Below are 20,433 nucleotides of genomic sequence, written 5' to 3'. Positions count from 1 at the left end.
TGTAATCAACACATCTCTGTTCCAGGTAATCCAAGAAACTCTGTCATCTTCCCAAGGCATGTTTTGCCATCCCGCATCCCACAACATAACACCAGAACCTCTGGAGATAAAGCTTCTGACATACACACCATCCTGTCTCATCTCAATCCCAAAATCCCTGATATGATCAACACCAATATCGGAGAACCAATGCAGCAACTCCTGCTGAGGGTAAAAATTGATGAAAACTTCATCAAGAAAAACCTGCTGTACCATAACACTTTCCTGTCCATCAGCATGAGAAACATCACCATCAAAACCAGCCACCACAGGCAAAACAAACTCCTCTTCAATCGACACTATTCCCAAAGCATCCACCTCAGTTCCTGTATGCTCATCTTCATCAAAACCGCCAAGAATTTCATCTATTACAGCATCCATCTCATCCATGGCATCAGCATCATTCATAGTCTTCTGTTGCTCTTTCTTCATAGCCTCAATTCTGGTCATGGCTTTTTTAACATTCATGCACATCTCATCATCCAGTTCCAACTCAGGTTCATCATCCTGTAGACTGTCTATTTCCCACTCATCCCACACAGGTTCATCATCCAAAGACTTAAAAGCAAGCTCTTTCACATCACAGGCATACCTTTGCTCATGATTCACTTGTACCTTCTCGCATTCCTCATGTATGGCTTCTTCTTGTTCAGCAGCCTCATCACCAAACACTTCTTCATCAATAACCACAGCATCCATCTCTGCATCCTCCTCACTGGATGAAGTATCCTTCGTTCCCTCACTAGTAGTGGTGCTACTAGTCGTATCATCATCACTTGAATCAGCTTCACTTTCCTCTTCATCACGAACAGGCTTCTGGTTATCCATATTAAACTGCTTCTTATCCCCTCTCCTGTCATACAGAGTAATGACCCCTTTCCTCCAATCCTGCACAGCCTTCACCGCTCTCAGCCATGGTCTTCCCAAAATGATGGGGAATGCACCCATTCCTGCAGGCATAACATGACAATCAACAAGCACCTTTACATCAAAAGCTTCCAGTTGTAATTCCTTGATCATACCTAAGCATTTGACCTTGTGGTGATTGGCCAATCGAATACGAAATCCAGACGCTTCAGTAAAATTAAGGCCAAGCCTCTCCACAGCTGCCAATGTGATCACACAAATTTGTGCTCCACCATCTATGTATGCCTCTCCCAGATTCTTCCCTTTATACCACACATTTACCACAGGACATATATCAGGCAACTCCTGAACAGATAGAACAGTCACTATCCCCTTGGCAGGCTCCTTCTCTCTCGGGTTCACAAGTCTTTTCCACTGACGCTTCAAATTGGGAGCTAACTCTATCAATTGCCCAAAAGTAATGTTAGCCTTCCTTCCAGCCATGTCTTCCTGCAAACTGTAACTATCCTGCCCACCCCCTAGTGGAAAATCAGTTACCTGAAACTTCCTACGAGACCTCCTCTTCTGCTTGACCTTCACATCTTCTCCTTCCTTCACTTTACCTTTCTTCTTGCTGGGCCCTGCAGCATCCTTGCTTTCCCTTTCCTGCAGCATCCGTTTCCCCAAGGGCATCACATCAGCTTCTGCCTCCGTCTTTTCAAGGGTGACTACATCTATCACCTTAGTTTTACCCTTCTCCTCAGCTGTGATTCCACTGGGGCCTGCTTGATCCCTGATATCAATACCATAATCATTTGACCTGTCAGGTAGCTGTGAAGGTAGTGGGTACATGTCACCACCCATTCATTGAGGCTTATCACAATCTGTACTCAGATGACTAAGCTCACCACAGTTCCAGCATGTAGGGATGAAATGACGGCCCCTACCGCGACCACGTCCATACCCTGCTTGTCCATCTCCCCCTTCAGGATTGTTGCCACGGCCTCTACCACGTCCACCACACCTGTACTTCCCATTAAATTTAAGCTCAAATTCTTCATAAGATCAACCATCTACTTCATATCCTGTCGTAATCCCTCATCAGAACCTGCAGGAACCATAGGTACTCCTTGACTAGCTTGCGGCACCATCTGCATAGCTTGGGCTTCAGTGGGCTTCATCCTCTCAATCACTGCATTCATGGGTGTAGCCTTCACTCTACGAATCTCCGGCTGTGCTACAACTGGAATCATCTCCAGCTGATTCATTCGTTGCAGCTTCCAATCTTTTGACTTAGCAATTTCTACCGCATCCTCAAAAGACCTGGGCTTCTTCAATTCCACTTTCCAGCGAATACTCCTCTTAAGCCCGGCTACAAACTTGTTTTTCTTCATCATGTCAGGCGGTACCTGATCTTCTCCCAAAGCCCTGCATAGAGTTTCCCATAGCAAAGAAAATTTCTTCATATAATCATCTATTGATTCAAACTCACCTTGTGTCAGAGCTTGCACCTCATGCCAAACCTTGTCGGGGTCTTCTACCTTCTTGAACCTGTTGCTAAGTGCTGTCTTTAATCCATCCTCAGTCATATCAATGCGTGGAACAGCATCCCTTAATGACTCCTCATAAGCCCTGTACCAGGTCCTTGCATCTCCCTTCAAACAGATGCTCAGCAGCCGCAATACCTGTACCTGCTCACTGATGTGGTTGCTTATGCATGCAACCTCCATCCTTTCCAATAAATCTGCCACATCCTCATTCGGACCACCATAAAACTCTGGATAAGACATCATCTTGATCCCAAAACTTCACTTTCAAACCCAAAAAAACCAGAAACACCTTCCTTCAATCTCTCACTCTGGGGCATACACCCTCGTAAGAGAAATCCCTAAGCTATCCTCAGTCAAACAATGCCTGAGCAACTCCTCAGTGGGGGCACCACAGAAGGATGTGAGGTGAAAAAAAGAAGAAAAGACCTGCCTCTATAGCTCTTCCACCTCCCAAACTTGGAAACACTACCACGAACGGGGCACCACCAGCCACTGGCTGGAACACTCTCTCACCATTCGCCACCCACCCACACCATAAAGACAGCTCAGAACCACAACGAACAGATGATCATTTAGCAAAAAACATATACAGCATCAACTATGTACAAACTCAGCAAATGCACCAAAGACCAGGACTCTGGCCAGGATTTACTGCCAAGGGAATACACCCTTGCGTCTGACAACCGAGCCTCTGTCTCCCGGTCCCTGTAATCTCCAGAGGGCATCCACACCAGCAACCCTTCTTCACTTTCTCTCTAGCCTGGCTACTCTCTGTCTGCTGCTACCTGCCAATTGTCGTAGGCGAGCCCCACTGTCTCCAGCCCACACATCAGCACCTCTTCTGCATCCAACACACACAAAAAACCCAAGGCTCCCTCTCTGGTCAGCATCCACGCACTGCCTGCAATCATCGCCCACACAAGACCAGCTACTCTCTCCAGAAGGCGCCCACACCAGCTAACCTTCTTCTCAGCAGCTCGCACTCTCTGTATGTCGTGACCAGCAGCTTCACCAACCACCAGAGCCTTGCACAATCCTCAGCACCACGAACCACTACTCAACGCAGTATCACCATCTGCATCCATCTTTCTTTAGAATCACCAGAGCCACATCAGCATCTCTACTGCAAGGCAGCAACTCTCTGTCCCCAGCTCACCAGAGCTCCTTCACATGACGAGGCGATCACTCTCTCACAAAGCCTCCACTCTGCCTGTCCCCGCAGCATCTCCTCTGGAAACCCCTCTCTCACCTTTTCTTAGAACAACATCACATCAACCCATGAGCTGGCCTCAGATACCAGCAACAACTAAGCAAACAAAATCAACACATAGGAGCCACAAAAGTGTATGGCAATCTCAACAAAGTAAGAAACACTACTGGGTACAAATCTGCCAAGAAAGCTATAGTAGACTTTGCCTTTAGGAATCCTTCAATCAATTACTTGCTATATATCGGAAGCGGGCAACCACACGAAACGACCAGCCAGGCAGTTTCAAACCAAAACCACCAGCTCTCTGTCATCGCCAGCCACCAACCATCTGCTTTCTACTGCGCTACCAGCCATCTCCGGCGCGACCAGTCCTTGATGTTGCATCCTCTTGGCATCAACCATCCACTGAGAGCAGCGCCCTCCAAAGCCCAAGCACCTGCTTCCGCTGAGATTACTATCGCCAGCCCACCGGCTCTGTACTATCTCTCCCATCACCACGGGCCACTGCCAGCGTCAAATCCAACAAAGGCAACACCTCCTCCATTCTTTCGCTACTAGAGGCTTCTCAACAAGGCGCCAACCCATCTCTCTCTCTTGCTGCAATCCTTTCCGCTATCTCTACCCCAGTCGGTGTCTTCCAATCGCCGCCAGCCACGCATGCCCAGGCAACAGCACCTCTCAGGTGACTTCCCCAGCCCCTCTTTCTGTTTTTTCTTATCCGCTCCTCTTCTACTCGGCCACTATTCCTTTGAGGCGGCCATCCACGCTTCATGTCTGCCTTCGAGGCCTCAACTCGCCAGCCCGTCAGCTTTTCCACAGTCACACAAGCCACTACCCATCGCCTCTGTAGACCCACACGAGCCCGTCTCTGCACTTCCACAACTACAGCCCTCAGCAAAGGCGACGACTCCACGCTGGCTTTTTTTTTCTCTCTGCGCCTCCCCTCTGGAACAAAACGGCCCCCCCTCTTCACGTTTCCGCCACCTTCTAGATGTCGAGGTGGCCGCCACAACGAACTCCACTTGGCTCTCTATAGAGTGGCCATATAATATAAATATTTTTTTATTTTTAAAAGCCTCAAAAACCACAGAATGATGGCTACCAATACCTCCTTATATTTTGCTTCATTTGATTCACGTGCGGCGCCCATATTTCCAAATAAATACGAGAGCTGCCCCCTTCAGCATTATAACTACCAAGCCCATCAATTTCCAGTCGGTGCCCTCTTTTTAGTAACCACCCGCACATCTCACAATTGCCATAAAACTCCAGATCTCCAGCGTCTGCTCCGGAACACAAAACACGTGCATAAACCAACTTTCTGCCAAACCACTCGGCCTGTACACTTGCCAGGGCATTCAGGGCAAAATTTATTCGCAAACCATTCACACCACATGTACACTGACCCAAAATACCTCTCAGATTTTTACCTGACACCACCACCATGGCGAGTGCCCTTAAAATACACGGCCTTTGCTTGGTAATGTGATTTCTCCATGCCTTGATTGCTCCAAAGTGCTAAAGAGCCATATCTATCGAGAAAGTATGGCCCATGTGCATACAATATATGCTGCATAGAAAATTACAAAAAGTCAACAAACAATATGAAGAACATACTACAAGGACACAAGAAATATAACATTACCATGTAGTGAGTAATGTGTGTTTCTCCCCATGCCTTGAACATTTCTTCTGTAAATCTACAAGTGGCTTGTTTAAGTGCCTCAATACCATGGTCATCCAGGTGAGGTCGCTCTAGAAGATCGACCATTTTATTACACACCTCCCATACACGTGCACGTTTTAGGCCAAGCTTGGCATCATTTCCTCGATATGTTGTAACATCACATATCTTCTTCCAAATTTCAAAGTCAGTGTGGCTATGAGAACCCAAGTGGTTTGATAGCAAGTGTCTTGCCTTTGATCCACCCATGCAAATTTTATTAGGGTTGTCTTGTGTAGGGTTTGATTTTCTGTCCTTTGTCAAGACCACTTCTCCAGCATGTAATCCCATAGAGGAAAGTACACCCTCTAGTGCACGTATTGACTCTTCTCGTCGATCTTCGGGCTCCATGTTCCAGACATAGTTTATGTGGAGCATCAATAGCTTATCCAAAATCCTGAGTCTTGCATGTAATGTGCACACATGCACTTGACATAGTGGAATGTCCAAGATTGGGTTCCAAGCATTGTCCTCTGCTGGTCACGACTAGGTGGCTTGCTCTGGTCACAACTTAATATGCCATTATGCCATACCTTTGATCCTTTCCTTTGTTCAGCATCAAAAATGATTGCTTTTTTTGCACCCACCTATTTTTGACTTTTGCCTTTGCTAGGTTGTTTCCCTTTTACTCTTGAGTCTACTGCTTTCTTGGAATGACAACAGTAAACACATGAGAATATAGTATTCGCACCTGTTTTACAACCCAACATACACTTTAAGGTTTTTAGATCGCCACCCAAGTGCCATTCAACGTTAAAGCAGTCTATTCCAGGAACATCAAGCTTTTGACCATTGACCTGACAAGAGATGACATGTTGAATGCCAGACCGTTCAAAATACCACCTCAAGGTATCATGGTTCTCTTTTGCGAGGACCCATGCTACTTGCCACCAGATGTTCTTCTCTGATTGAATGCCGTAGTGGTCTTGCTTATGCCCTTGACCCCTATTGTTGCTGTCTTCAGTTGCATCCAACTCTTGGGTCTCTAAAGGCTTTCCTCTAAGTGCTCGGCTCATCAAGGTTAAACTAACACGCTCCAGTCTTTGACCTTTAACCAATTGACATTCATCCAGCTTCAAGACAAACACGACATTTCCACCTGTCTCTTCAAGTGTGAGGCCATAGTACTGAATCATTGCTTTTTGTAGCACTTCCATGTCAATGTAGACATTGTTATATGCATTGTATTCAAAGGGTTTGATTGTTGGCATTGGCATAATATCCTCCACCCACTTGTACCCACCATTAAACATGGATGCAATATCACCATTAGCACACTTCTTTGCCATCTATAAGCTATAAAGTGTTGGAAGCAAGGATTGTGTAACTCCCTTTGCTCGCAACTCTAAAGTGATTGACCTGTACATTGCTCTATAACCTTTCTGGCTAATACCTGCTGAGTCACATATATCAAGCATCTCTTTGGGTGTGACAATTTCTTTGATTTCCTTCAAGAAATGTTGACGAAGGGTCTCCCGCAGCTTATCATTACCAAAACCTGTTATCATTTCCATGATATCCTTCTCCTGAAGGACATGCTGAAGAAGGGAGACATTAACATTGTCCTCAGCGTTGTTACATCCTAGTATAGCTGTTGCACATGCCCTACAATCGCAAGAGTCACCCATGAGAGATGCTTTATTCATTAATTGCTTCTCAAAGTTGCTATAATTCCTACAAAATTTTTTACCTGGTTGTTTGTTTATGCCTCTTTCATGTGCCTGCTGTCTTAGAAAGTAACCCAACAGCTTTATGTTTTCTTTGCCTTGCGTGATATCCAATGGGAAGGTGAGTGAAATGGTGAACACGACGCCAAAGATTACGAGTGGAGTGTTGAAGACGAACATAATTATCGGTAAATTGATTTATTGTGCGCACACGATCCGCTAAATTATTCTATTGCACCTCAAGCTCTTTAATCCTCTGCATCAAACTATTGATCTGCTTAGTCGATGCCTCTTGAAGCTGGTCGAAGGCAAATTGTGTTTGCCTCTTTTCAGCTGCCTCATCTAGCCACAACATGTGTAATCTCTTACAATAGCCAAGAAGCCCAGTGAAACCATCACCACAAACTTAAAAAAACTTGTAATGCTTTTGAATGGTGGAGGGGCACCAGATATTGGATCTGGTGGATAAAGATTTCCATTAATCCAAAGATCAATGGCCTTTGCTCCTTGCATTCGAAGCTGATCGTATGAAATATTAGGTGCAACATGCCTACTGCGTAGGGTTGCGCATTCTGTCTCCAAATCAACCTGAAGGCGGATCTTAGAAGGCTTATTGGTGATGTCTTGTAGTGCCATCTACAAGAAAGTAGGCTTGTAAGCTTGGGTTGAATAGGAGTGGAAGGAACAGGATATGGTATCAAAAAATAATGGGAAGAACGGAGATGAGGGTTGCTTCTCTAGAGCTGCATTGTGGATAGAGAAAGAAGCTAGAAAGGGAGCCAAAGAAACATAGAGAGGGTTGGCAATGGTGAGACAAAAATGCAAAGGAGAAAATGCATCATGAGAAGCTTCTTTAGTGCAAGCTATGGCTGCTAAGCAATATAGAGAGAGAATACATCATGAAAAGGTTCTTCTGTGGCTACTACTGTGGGTTTGGAGAGAGAACCAAGTATTGTAGAGAGAATGCTCCTGGTAAGCTTCTTCCTTGCAAGCCATGGCTACTACTTTGGGTTTGGAGAGAGAAGGCTCATTTAGGAGTACAGACCTGCTAGCTACGGAGAGAGGACCAAGTATTGTAGAGAGAATGCTCATGGTAAGCTTCTTCCTTGCAAGCCATGGCTACTACTGTGGGTTTGGAGAGAGAAGGCTCATTTAGGAGGACAAATCTGCTAGCTATGGCTTTTGGAGTAGAGAAAGATGCTTTTTTCCATGGAGAAGGAGTGCAGGGCATTTTAGAGAGAGGATTTAGAGAGAGAAAGAGATCTGGTGCACACACAAAAAAGGGGGGAAGAAAGTGACAAATTTTTGGAATGTTTGGAGTTTGAAAAGGTAGAAAAGGTTATGATAACTAACTGACAGCCCATTACAGAGCTTTAAAGTCACCTAGGTGGCCAGATCTAAGAATATCTCCTTTTTTTTCATTTTTTTTTATTTTTGTGAAAAATCAAATATATGCTTTTAGGACTAGGCCTCTAGGCTTGGTCAAAGATGGATTAGCATTTTAAGAATTTCACTAAATGTCCAAATTAAAGGGCCCAAGAAGACTCCATTGAGTTCCTAATGATTTTTTGTGCACGTTAACATGCTTCTACCCCATAATGGTCCCATGGAATACTTATGGAAATTTTTGCTTCAAGAGCGGCTCACATGTAGGTATACTCCTTAGAAAAATGGGGTTCTTGAGAGAGCATGATATTAGATAGTATCTCACATGTAGGTATACTCCTCATCAAAATGGGGTTGGATGAATCAAGTGATAGGTGAAGTGGCAATAGAATTGATGAATGAGAAGAGTATGCCTGAATGAGTGATAGGTGAATAGGATGACATGGATTTACTTTTTTAAAGAGAAGAGTGAAGCATTGGGAAAGTTCAAATAATTCAAAGCACTTGTGGGAAAGAAATATGGTCATTGGATTAAATGTTTGAGGATAGATAGTGGTGGTGGTGAGTATACCTCACATGCATTTGATGGGTGTTCTTGAGAGAGCATGGTATAAGATATAGTAGCTCACATGTAGCTATACTCCTAAGAAAAATAGGGTTCTTGAGAAAGCATGAAATTAGACAGTATCTCACATGTAGGTATACTCCTGAGCAGCAAAATGGGGTTGAAATAATCAATTGATGGTGAAGTGGAAAGGGAATTGATGAATGAGAAGAGTATGCCTTTGTACTACTAGGCAGAAGCATGTGCTACAACAATGTACATCTTAAATAAAATACCTATAGGTGCCATACATGAGACCACTCTCGTAAGATGAGGATGACAAGTTTTAGGCCAGACATTAGGCATCTCAAGGTTTTTAGAAGTATTGCTTATATACATGTGTCAGATGAGAAGATAAGGAAGTTGGATCTAAAGGATTAGAAGTGCATATTCATTGGTTATGCACAAGACACAAAAGGCTTAGAAATGTTATAATATAGACACTAGGAAGGTGCCCATTTCTAGAGATGTGGTGTTTGATGAGTTGGCAAGTTGATACAAAAACAAAGAGGATGTTATGTTTCATGAGATAAAGATGATGCAAATGTGCATGTGCACTTCCCAAAAGAGAGTTCTACTTCATTATCTAGGCCAGGTGAAACATTTAGTGGAAGTGATAATGTAAGTCCATGGTTAGGAAGGTTGAGACATCATAGTGTGATCATAAGTGGAAGTGTTGTTGACAAAGGGAAAAATAAGATTGAAGGAATTGGCATAATAGGTTATGAAGCATCTAGCTCGGAAAGTCTAGATGAAGACCTTGGCATCCTAGCCTTACTACGTACTCTAAGTGTAAGGCAAGAGAGATACATTCGTCCACATGCTAGAGTGCATGGTGTACAAAGTGATCCATAGGTTTTGAGAACTTCACAAAGGATAAGGTATTGAGTGGTGAAGAGATCGAGTCTCGACATATGAAGGGTATGCAATGCATTATGCATACATAACATCAATGGTGAAGCATGTGGAACCATCATGTTTTGGAGAAGCTATTGGAGATCATGTTTGGGAGAAAGCAATGGATGCCTTAGTACATAATGATATACGGGATTTGGTTGCATTACCAAGTGGAAATAATTCCATTGGTTGCAAATGGGTGTATAAAGTGAAATGTAAGTTAGATAGATTTATAGAAATGCATAAAGCAAGGTTGGTCATCGTAAAAGGGATATTCATTTGGATGTAGTGAGAAGAATCTTGAGATATGTGAAAGCTACATCACATTATGGACTCTTTTATGAGTATAGAAAATCTATGGATGTCCATGGATATACAAATGTAGATTGGGCAAATACTTCTTATAACAAAAGATCTACTAGTGGCTATGCTTTCACATTGGGAAGTGCATTAGGACCTCAATGGAGTCTTCTTGGGCCCTTTTATTTGGCAGTTTAAGGGAGTCAAGCCTTTTCTCTTAAGAAGAAACGTTTTCTAATTAGAAGCTTCAAAATGGCTACTTTATTCGAATTTGAATTTTGGGGGAAAAATGGAATTTGAAATCTAGCGGACCATATCATGTAACATATCTATGGAAAGCTCTTGATGCGTAGATCACGGATCTGTAATCTCCGCTCAAATTGGAGCTTGTATGTAGAAGTTATGGAGGTCCGAAAATTGTAAAATTACCCCCTCCTTTTTGGGGAGAAAAGTGCACCGTTTGACCACTCTTACACTCTCTTACAAACCCAACATTTCAGTCCACATGGCAACCCCCCATTTGGCTATTCCTTAATCACCTTGATTAGACTGGGGCAAATTAAAGGGCCCAAGAAGACCCCATTCACTTCCTAATGGCATTGGTAAGTGGAAGTGCACTGGCTATGCTTTCACATTGGGAAGTGCACTGGTAAGTTGGAGTAGCAAAAAGAAACCTACAGTTGCTTTGTCTAGCACAGAGGCAAAGTATAGAGGAGCAGTTATGGCTGAAAAAGCTACCTAAAGATTTGGGACAACAATGTGATAGAAAAGTTATCACACATAGTGACATCATGAGTAGCATACAACTGGCAAGCAATCTGGTTTATCATGCGAGTACCAAACACATAGAGGTCCACTATAATTTCATCAAGGAGAAATTGATAAATAGAGTTGACATATGTGAAGGCTGAAGAGCAAGTTCCAAATATGTTTACCAACCCACTGGGTAAAGAGAAGTTTGAGTACTTCAGAGATAAGCTTGGAGTACATAAGATGGACATAGTGAGCTTGAGGGGGAGTGTTGATAATGCAAGCTCATCGGGAACTGGTGGATAGTGGTAGCGTGTGGACACCGGTTTAGCAGTGTGTGTGTGTGTGGATAATAATGGCCGTGCCCAACTGGCCAAGTGTGTAGACATTAGCATTAGGTTTATTTTTAGTGTGAACTTATTATTAGAAAATATGCTATGTTTTGTGGAGTGCAATAAAGGAAAGCTATGGAGCTTCTCTACTTTGTGTGTGTTAATGAAATGAGAGAAAGTATGGTTTAGGTGTGTGACGTGTCTCTTGTGTTTCCCTCTACTCTCTTTTTAGGAAATTGAGCTCGAGGACGTGGGCAGGGTTTTGAGGTGGATAGGAGAGGGTAGGTAGCTCGGTGTGGTAGCATCCATCAAGGTTTCGACCTTGCATTTTATTTCGATGGTTTTTGTTTTTGTTTTTCGAGCCGGGATCAAGCGAGCATGCTTGTTCTAAGACTCGAACAGAGAAATGCTTTTGTCATTAGCTTCATCGTCTAAACGCTTTTGTCATTAGCTTCATTGTCTAAACGATTTTGTCATTAGCTTTGTTGTCTATACGCTTTTGTCATTAGCTTCGTCGTCTTTTGTTTCGACCTTGCATTTTGTTTCAATGGATGCTTGTCTCGGAGCTGTTGGGTGGCTATGTTTGACTAGCACATTCCTCGGTTTTTTGTTGTGCATCTTTTTATGCCATTGTTTTCTCCATGACATGTTTGTGGCCTCAAAGGATATGCACATTTGGTCATGGGGCTGTCTTCGCGTCGATTTGGGTGCTGCCGCACATCTCTTGTGCTTCCCACCGACTAGGTGAGGGAGCAGTTGGAGTGGGTTGATTTTTCTTCTTCCTAGGTTGTGTAGATGGTCTACAGCATTCAAGGCTACGGTGAGGCTTTTCTCCCGGTCCACAAGTGAGTCTTGCATATCGGCATTGTTGTGGAGAGCAGCCTGGAGGTCCTATTGGCTTTAGATAAGACCTCTCCGACTATAGGATCATGGCCGATTGCGAGGTCATGACTTTCTCGTGTTGGCACTGCATGTAATCCTCACATGGAAGTAAGGAGCTACCTAGCGAGGTTGGAGAAACCTACCATGAAATTTGGGAGAGTGCCCTAGGAAGAGTGGAAGGGGGGGAAGGTTTGTTGAGAAAAGCAATGTGTGAGGGTGCAACATGAATAGAGCAAGGGGACGAGCATGCACATTAGAAAAGGATACACTCAGGGTACATCAGCAAAGGTTGATTTGTTTGGTTATTTGTAAAAGGTGCAGTCAAAGGTCAAAAAGGTAGCACATGGAAAATGCAAGGAGGAACATGTAGTGTGAGAATTTATGGACACATGGTTAACACTAGGGTGCACACATCTTGTGAGTTGGGAGCTCCATGAGAGCTATAAAAGGATGTACTTGGATCAAGCTAATGCAATGAGATTATGTAGATTGTGCCTTAATCATTGTATGATTGATTAATCTTATCTTAATTTCGTATTAGGATTTTCTTGGTTTTTCATCATGGGCTTAATCACTTGCTATGAGCCGCCATAGGTTCATGTATTCTAACATGGTATCAGAGCCACCGAGGGGCTGGCCATAGCAAGTATTTGATTAGAGTGTTCTTTTGACATTAGCAAGTGATTAAGAAGCTTAGGTTAGGAGGCAATTATCCTTATTTATTTTTTCTTCCTCTTCGTTTCTTTGCACTAGGGTTAGGGTTTGCTCAAGTGTTCTCTCTCACAAGGCATTGTCTTTGCTGCAAGAAGCACACAAGCATTCTTGTGTTGCTATCCATCTATATAGTAAGTAGAGAAAAGAAGTGCTTCAACAGTGGATGGCCTAAAATATAGACGATCAATATGTCCAGTTGCAAGGCATTTGCAAACAGTAGAACTTGAAGATGTCACAACACACACAACTCGTGTAGGAGAAGAAAACTGGTCAACGCTTTAGAAGGTGCAGTCCTAAGAAGTGTTGTGTTGAGGACAAGGAAAAGGGTAGTACTGAGTAGCAGCAACAACAGTGTGAGAACCAATGGCTCTCATCACACAAAAGTAGCAACAATGTCACTACAGCTTCAATGACCTAGAGGGAGAGGTGCTTAGAGGAACCAAGCAGGACAGTTAAGGGCGACAAGAGATCGAATCAATGCAAAGTGGGGAGGTTTCAACTATTGATGTTATCTTGCAAGTCCTTGCAAGCCACAAAAAGAGAGAGAGAGAGAGAGAGAGAGAGCATCTAAAGAATCAACAACAACGACTCTCACAGCCAATAACTGCATACGTATAGACTCCAATGCCAAGAAGCATACCGTTTCCAGCGGGGAGAGCAATGTAGCCGCTGCCATGCAAGCCCAACAGATTAGGCGGATAATTCATCATCGCCATCACCATCGCCAATCATCCAAGAACAATAGCCGCACGTTACGATCGATACGGAACTCCTAATTTTATTTTAAAAATATCTTTAAAAAACCTAATTCTTTAAAATAATCTACACAAGGGTGTGGTCACACGGGCTATTTTTAATGGCCTACCTTTGTATAAAAAAATGCCATGTGTATACTTTGGTCATCTCCTACATCTTGGGCTTTTGTTTTAACACAATGTGTTGTGTACAAGAGTGTTTTCACCATCAAGATCTTCATTCAAAAAAAACCTGCACCATAACCTTTGTAAAAAGCCGCAACCACATGAGATCCAAGCAATCCCTAAACTCACCAAAGTTAATGAACAAGAGTTGAAAATAAGGTAACCTTTTATGAACCACGGCCAAATGAGCACGTGTGGAGTAAGTGTGTGAGGGCAAAGAAAGAGATATTGGGAAAGAAATGGACAAGAGCCATTGAGTTGTCCATAAGAAAAGGGAACAAACCAAAAGCCTTTGGGTCCAAAGTGGAGAACAAGCCAAAGATCCCAACAAATAAAGGGCACCAAGTGTTCTAGTAAAGGAATGACATGGCTTCTAACCCCTGGTTATAACCCCACTTTCTCGGTGTGTAAAGTGTCAAGATAAAGCTAACATTGTAGCTCTCATAGAGCAACCTAGACGGACCGCTCCCAACTATATGAGTATGGAGTGTAGGTCAGATCAATAAATGTTTGGTGTTATACCTTCATCACATTGAGTGGAGGTTTTGAGAAAAGCAATGTGTGAGGGTGCAACATGAATAGAGGAAGGGGAGGAGCATGCACATTAGAAAAGGATAGACTAAGGGTGCATGCTCGGGGGGTTCACCTAAAAATATGTAAGTATAGCATGTGAGTTTAAATGAAGGGTTTTTTAAATTCAAAATTTTAAGGTAAATTTATAGAAATACATTGATGGAAGGGGTTTTTAAAATCGATTATGAGAAAAAAGCTGTAAGTCCTTAAAAAAAATAGGTCATTTTATTCATGAAAAAATCATAAGGGGTTTTTTAAACTCGAGTTTTTAAATACCCCTTGAACGCATGTGATACATAGGGTTTCTTAGTAGTGCACCCCCCGAGGGTACATGGGAAGAGGTTGATTTGTTTGGTCATTTGTAAAAGGTAAAGTCAAAGCTCAAAAAGGTTGTACATGGAAAGTGCAAGGAGGCACATGTAGTGTGAGCATTTATGGATACATGGTTGGCAGTAGGATGCACACATCTTGTGAGTTGGGAGCTCCATGAGAGGATGCACACATCTTGTGAGTTGGGAGCTCCGTGAGAGGGGTCATTTTATTCATGAAAAAATCATAGGTAAGGGGTTTTTTAAATACCCCTTGAATGCATGTGATACATAGGGTTTCTTAGTAGTGCACCCCCCAAGGGTACATGGTTGATTTGTTTGGTCATTTGTAAAAGGTGAAGTCAAACTTTAAAAAGGTAGCACATGGAAAGTGCAAGGAGGAACATGTAGTGTGAGAATTTATGGATACATGGTTGGCACTAGGGTGCACACATCTTGTGATTTGGGAGCTCTTTCTGAGAGCTATAAAAGGATGTACTTGGATCAAGCTAATGCAATGAAATAATGGAGTTTGTGCCTAAATCATTGTATTATTGATTAACCTTATCTTAATCTCGTATTAGCATTTTCTTAGTTTTTCATCATGGGTTTAATCACTTGCTATGAGCCGCCCTAGATTCATTTATTCTAACAAGGTTGGGGCTGGGGATGTGGTGAAGGATAGTGGTGTCTCCCTATAAATGCATGGGCTTGGGTAGCTCTTCCCAACCTACTACATGATATAAAACTTTGGTGAGTAGGGAGGAGGCTACCACCTTGCCTTATGGGTTGAAGCATACACCATGGAGCTCTCTACATAGGTACTTGGCCCAATTGAAAGGCACACCCTGAAAAACTCTGGCGAGGGTGGAGAGGTTGCAATGATTGAAGTGATTTGCCCACCGTGTGGTGAGGAGGAAGGAGAAGGCTCATACTAGCATCACCAATTCTTGGCGGTGGGTGGTGATGTTGTGCCATTCCACGCCATCCTTGGTTGTGGGGCTCCGGAAAGTGTCATGCACATGCCTCATGACATGGCTACAATGCACATAGGGCTGCTCGATTTTGGGGAGTTAGAGTGTGTCTCTGACCAAATTTAGATTGAGGTGCACTGTGAGGGGCTTTCCGAATCTAGCACCTACCTTGTTGCATGGCTTGCGTTGTAAGTCTTGATGAAGTAGAGGCAGTTTAGGAGGTCAAGTCCCTAGGTCTCCATTGTGGGTAAACCGCTGAGCCCAATTTCCTTTCTATGCATCAGGTGTAGTATAGCAACTTGTGCTCCACTTTGTGTGTGTTCTTTATGAGTCTCTGAATGGCATGGCCATCAACCCGCTTCATAAGTGCCTCGCCCAGATGAGAGAGTTGGGTGGGGTGCTTGCCATATTCCTCAAATCGATGGTCAATATGCCTTCTGTTCTTCTGGGGAGTGTGGGCAACGACCTCGAGAGAGGATTGGAGTGCTTGGCAATGGCCATGCAATATGTGAGGAATAAGTGATAAGAGGGTAAAAGGCTGCTAAAAATGAAAAGAAAAAGGAGCAAGAGTTTGGCTTAGAGAGCAAGAATAAAAGTGGGAAAAATGAGGTGTGGTGGGCCCTTATATAAGGAGGTATGCCCGTGGCTTTGTAGAGGAACGGTCGTGGCTTTACACAAAAAATAGATGTGGATTAACAGAGCGAACCACCGTGGATGAGCAAGAGTGAACAGATGTAGGTACGAGATATAGAATGGCCAACAAGGCTAGGCCGAGCGAATGACTTTGGCTTGATGGAGTGAACGGCTATGGCTATTTCAAACAAACAAAGGTGGTTGATTGGAGTGAACAACCATGGATGAGGGAGTAAAAAAATGTTTGTTCGCCCATAGAGATTGTTTTTGAGCACCCTGATTATTGGTTTTATACCCTTTAATTATGTGGTCAGCAATGGTTTTGTATTGACTCCTTGCCCAATTTGCAATGGCTACAAGTCAAGTCCAATTGGGTCTGGGCAAGGTTAGGAACTCTTATTTGGGCCATACGGCAACTTGGTAGGGGGATTCTTGTTGATAGGGGTTGGGGGGATGAGAGGCTTAGTAGGGGTGAAGCTTGGGAGTCATGTGATGAGGGTAGGTGGGTGGCCGAGGTTGAGGGAATATCACTCAGAAACTTTGTTGGTGTAGTAGTCGTGTCCCTGGCACCCACCTACACTTTCTCTTTGCCCTTAGCTAGCAGGGCTGTGGTGGCGGCATGTGTGTTTAGTTTTGGCCACCATTGGAAGTGTTGGGGTGGAATGGGTGTGTGGGGCTAGATGTTGTGCATCAGCATCTTGGGTATCCATATCTTTCTAGGCTGTTAAAAGATCCTTAGGTACCATCTTTATATGGTTTGGCTTGAGGACAATGTGGGCCTTTTCGACATCTTTGCTTTGGTAGTGGCCACCTTTGTACGCTCTTCTTGGCCTTGTGGGTTTGCAATTACATTGGTGGAGGCCTTCAGGAGATCCTGGTAGTGTATTTGTGTGTTGGAGCTTTTGGTTTCGCTGAGGCTTGAAGGATAAGTTGGGATCTCTTGGGAATCCACATGGTAGTAGCACCCTCATAGTAACCTTGTGTAACGAGAACCTTCTTGGGTACCCACCAGTGAGTGTTAGTGCAGGGTAGTACCTTGGGTGTTGAGGTTTAGGCAAAACCTGTTCATGAAAAGATTTGTTGGTAATTATTAGTGTTAGGAGGTGTAATTGGTGTAGCTTGGCAGGTTGCTGAGTTTGTCACTAATGAGGCTTTTTTGGGGGTGTAGGTAAGGGATTGGCCTATTTTTTGGCAATACAATTTTATGTTTTTTGGCGATCATGGGGGTTGGGATTGATGAAGAAGATTATCTCCCTTGTGGTGGTGGGATCTCCGGTCCAACTCTTCATTTGTTATGAAGACTCTAACTTTCCATGAGGTCAGTTGTGCTGTTGTTATCCTTGATTCCTGGTCAATGTGACACCTCTTATGGCCCATCCATCCTCTTCCAAGGAGGATTTCGTCTTGCATTATCCTTGCAGGCATGACATAGGACTTTTATTCGGGATTATTCCCAATGTGAAATAGAATTGTAATAACACCTAGGAATTTAACACAATTTATAGTAATGGTAGTGATAGCAGTGATCAAAGTGGGGAGAAAAGTTGGTTGATTGAGAGAGTCCCATGTGTCATAGGACATTGAGTTATGACTAGCACCCATGTCTACAAGTGCTAGTTTTTGGGTAAATCTTGTCGGTGTGGGCATTCCTAACCACAAACGGGCAGGTTTGACTTCCCAATCCTCTTCTTCTAAGTCTACTTCCCTCTAATTTTTTCTTGCCTTTCTTCTTTGATGCTCACAGGTTCATGGTTTGTAGCATCGAGCATGCACGTGGCACTTATCATATAGAGAGATGTAATTTCTTACCCGTCAATCGTGGAAAATCTTGTACCTATGGGTTTTGGAAGTATATCCGTGGTAGCAAGAATGTGCGTCGAATTCTTAGAGTCTTCTAACTCTAGGAGAGGTGCAAATTCCATCTTCCAGCATTTTGTGGCATATTAGGCATGTGTACTATTGTGGAACTAGCATTAGTCATTGAATCTTCTGCCAAGTGTCCCCCTCGCATTGGATGGATATTCCAAGTATGTAGGTTTACCTTTAGCGTTCGCGATTCATGTCCTAATCATGGATCATCTTGGTTTCTCTTATGTGAAGGGCCATCCCAAGATGCAATTGTAGAAAACGGACCACTGGCCAAAGCTCATCACCATAAAAGGTGTGTTAGAAACTGGTTCCGAGAGTCTTATCTTCAAATTATATTGTTTGTCATCCAATGCATCAGAATTGCTCCTGGAGGACTGGGGAAGCTATGCCAGAACAGTGCGAATTTAGGCTCTGCAGCGGCGGTGCAGGCTCAAAATTCGCACTGTTCTGGTACTACTCCCCCAGCCACTCAGGATCATTTCTAATGCATTTATAATAAAGATGAGTATAGTAATTGTGAGAAACACTAGTTTATAAGATAAAAACAGCTTTAATCATGTGTAAAATACATTGTTTGTCATCCAATGCATCAGAATTGCTCCTGGAGGACTGAGGAAGCTATGCTAATTTAGGCTATGCAGTGGCGATGCAAGCTCAAAATTTGCACTGTTCTGGCATTGCTTCCCCATCCACTCAGGATCATTTCTGATGCATTTATAATGAAGTTGAGTACATTAATAATAAAAATAGTAATTTACAAAATAAAAATACCTTTAATCATGTATAAAAATACATTATTTGTCATCCAATGCATCAGAATTGCTCTTGGAGGGCTGGGGAAGCTATGCTAGAACAGTGCGAATTTGGGCTCTATAGCAGTAGTACATGCTCAAAATTTGCACTGTTCTGGCACTGCTCCCTCAGCCACTTAGAACTATTTTTGATGCATTTATAATCAAGTTGAGTACATTGATTATGAGAAACAGTAATTTACAAGATAAAAATACCTTTAATCATGTGTAAAAATATATTATTTATCATTTAATGCATCAGAATTGCTCTTGAAGGGCTGGGGAAGCTGTTCTGGCACTACTCCCCTAGGCTCTTAGGGTCATTTCTGATGCATTCACAAAAACATTGATGGCACAAACTTAAAAAAAAATGATATACTTGATGAAAATAAATTTGCAAAAATTGTATTGTATTCATAATAAGAAATTATATTGTATTCATAAAATAAATTTGCAAAAATTGTATTGTATTCATAATAAGAAATGATACATCATCTTTACAAAAGCTTTCTTACAATATTGAGCTTCCTTCTCTTGTTTTATTGGGCAGAGTGTGCTCAAGGAGTGATTGGGCTATTTCTTGAGGATCCTCTATGCCTATGCTTTTGGCTATACCTATACGAGTAAGAAGCTTACCCCTAAATCCAGAACCAAAAACATCGAAGGCAAGGGATTTTTTAATTAGAACTGTACATTTGGTGCTCTGTGCCATAGAGGCTACATAGAAGAGCACCTTAGAGAGGGCTTTCAAAAAGAAGAGAGTGAAGGCAGATTGAGGGGTGTAGTCCCTATGGATAATGGCGATGCCATCTGTCAGGCGTTTTTCTGAGAAGTGTTTCTGGCTTGTGTACATATGGATGCATGGCATGTGTGAAGAGTTTGGCGTTGAATGCGTTGGCAGGTGTACAGGGTGGACGGTTTGGCTTTGGGCTGCATCCAAAATAAAGTGGGCACTCAAAACTATATTTGAAGTGTGTGTGGAAGCATGGGAGCTATAAAAAGATTATGGGGCCAGTGTTACCTTGTATATGGTGAAATGGAAGAGAGAGAGCGGCTACATGTGGATAGTAATGGCACAAAATCATTGGATGAAGCGGAAAGAGTGGTGGTCGCCTTGTTTGTTTTGGCTCTTGGGCGCAGCCGCCGCAGGCATATGCAGAGGAGGCCGCCTTGTGGTGGTAACGCAGCGTGGAGGCACAAGGGGCCCGCCAGAGGAGCTGAAGCAAAGGAAGTTGAGAAGGCGATGGGCTGAGAGACGGCGACTGCTGTGGGAAGCTGCCGTGAAGAGTTGGGTTTTGAAGAGCTGTGGACAAGCGAAGCGCTGGGGTGCAGAGCAGTGAAGGGTGAGCGTGGAGTAAGCGGAAACAGTGAGGTGCCGCCTTGCAGGATAAAGGGAGTAGAGGGTAGCTGGTGTGGGGCGCCCTCTGAAGAGTAAGACAGGTAGCCGCCTTGTGGGAGATACATG

The sequence above is a fragment of the Cibotium barometz genome, chromosome 30 (genome assembly GCF_041138505.1).
Source record: "Cibotium barometz isolate CiBa-2024 chromosome 30, ASM4113850v1, whole genome shotgun sequence".
Classification (NCBI taxonomy): Eukaryota; Viridiplantae; Streptophyta; class Polypodiopsida; order Cyatheales; family Cibotiaceae; genus Cibotium; species Cibotium barometz.
Note: the sequence above shows the minus strand (reverse complement) of the source record.